A 2,476-nucleotide genomic window follows, 5' to 3' on the forward strand; every position below is an offset into this window, starting at 1 on the left:
ATTTAATTATTTAAGGTCCCTGAACTGTCATGGGTTTTAGTGCACTTAATATTAGATTGCTTGGGACATACTTTTAATCAAGTAGAACAAAATTATTATAGCCAGCTTTATACCTGCAGAGACTTGCAGTATTTACTACCTGAGATGTTTTGAATACACATCTCTTCTGTCAGCGTGTAAACTCTGTGGCAGTGTGCTCATCATATTAACAAGCTACAGCTGGACAGGTAACTGAATTGGCACTTTTCTCCTGCATGTGTATATATGTCAAATTGTCAGCATGACAGAAATGACAGATGTTATTTTTGTATTTTTAAAAACCTTTTTGCTGTATATAAAGATTTTTAAATTTTTTCTTTTGTTCAGTTTTGATCAGTTTCCAAACTCAATGTGGGTAGGTATCTTTACACTTATAACTATGAAATGCTAGTGCTCAGCCAGATGGTATGACAGAGCAGTGTAAGTCAGAATTCAGTGATAGGAACAATGAAGGAACTGTTTAGTTCTGCTTTGCCTGGAAAGCATCATCCATTTGTAGTTTATGTTAACTCTACAAAAGTGTCTGTAGATATATTTTATATTAAGGACAGATCAAAATCAACATGTCAAAGCATCAAAGAATTGGGGGAAAGAGATGGGATTCAGTATATGCACATTTGATTTGACTAAGTGAACTGATTTCTATTAACTCCTTTTGACCATATAAAATGCTGATATTTCAGGAAGCCAAGCCACTTTTCATATGATGATAAAACTACTAGATATAATGCTAGAAGGTAATGTATAGGTAATACCAGATGTCTCTAACAAATAATTTTTCAAAAATAATATTTTTAACTTTAAAGAAATTTAAAAATCAGGGCTCTTGGATTTATAAATTATAAATTATAAATTTTGGTCAATCAAGATCCATAGGCTTCCCCACCCTGCCCCTATGGTACTAAGTATGGAACCTAGGGGTGCTCTACCATTGAGCTGCATTCCCAGCCTTTTTTATTTTGAGACAAGATTATCTTAAGTTGCTCAAGCTGACCTCAAACTTGCAATCCTCCTGCCTCAGCCTCCTGAGTAGCTGGGATTACAGGTGGGCATCCTTGTACCTGGCCCACTCCTGAATTATAAAACTAAATTTTGACTTTTAAATTGACTGTTTTAATCAATTTAAAATAAAACATGCTGCCTATGATAAAATCAGATATTTGATATACCAATTAGTACAAGAATTAAAACCAAGAATCAATAAATGGGATGGAATCAAACTAAAAAGTTTCTTCTCAGCAAAAGACACAATCTGTGAGGTGAATAGAGAGACTACATCCTGGGAGCAAATTTTTACCCCTCACACATCAGATAGAGCATTAATCTCTAGGGTATATAAAGAACTCAAAAAGCTAAGCACCGAAAAAACAAATAACCAAATCAACGAATGGGCCAAGGACCTGAACAGACATTTCTCAGAAGAGGATATACAATCAATCAACAAATATATGAAAAAATGCTCATCATCTTTAGCAGTCAGAGAAAAGCAAATCAAAACTACTCTAAGATATCATCTCACTCCAGTCAGAATGGCAGCTATTATGAAGACAAACAACAATAAGTGTTGGCGAGGATATGGGGAAAAAGGTACACTCATACATTGCTGGTGAGACTACAAATTGTTGTATCCAATATGGAAAGCAATATGAAGATTCCTTGGAAATCTGGGAATGGAACCACCATTTGACCCAGCTATCCCTATCCTCAGACTATACCCAAAGGACTTAAAAACAGCAAACTACAGGGACACAGCCACATCGATATTTATAGCAGCACAATTCACAATAGCTAAACTGTGGAGCCAACCTAGATGCCCTTCAGGGGATGAATGCATAAGAAAAAATGTGGCATATATACACAATGGAATTTTACTCAGCAATAAAAGAGATTAAAATCTTGGCATTTGCAGGTAAATGGATGGAATTGGAGAAGATAATGCTAAGTGAAGTTAGCCAATCCCAAATAACCAAATGCCAAATGTTTTCTGTGATATAGGGAGGCTGACTCATAGCAGGGAGGGGGAGTATGGGAGGAATAGATGAATTCTAGATAGGGAAGATCGGGGGTAGGGAAAGGGAGGAGGTAGGGGATAGCAAGGATGGTGGAATGTGATGGACTTCATTATCCAACATACATGTTTGAAGACACGAACTGGGTGTTAACCTACTTTAAATACAAACAGAGATATGAAAAATTATGGTATATATGTGTAATAAGAATTGTAATGCAAAAAAACCAAAGTACATGTATAAAGACATGAATTGACCTGAACATACTTTATATACAAAGGTATGAAAAATTGTGCTCTATATATGTAATAAGATTGTAATGCATTCCAATGTCTTGTGTTTAAAAAAATAAAGTCAATTAAATAAAAAAGGAATTGTAATGCAAAAAAACCAAAGTACTTATATAAAGGCACGAATTGGTGTGATAT

The sequence above is a fragment of the Urocitellus parryii genome, chromosome 4, assembly GCF_045843805.1.
Source record: "Urocitellus parryii isolate mUroPar1 chromosome 4, mUroPar1.hap1, whole genome shotgun sequence".
In the NCBI taxonomy this organism is placed as follows: domain Eukaryota; kingdom Metazoa; phylum Chordata; class Mammalia; order Rodentia; family Sciuridae; genus Urocitellus; species Urocitellus parryii.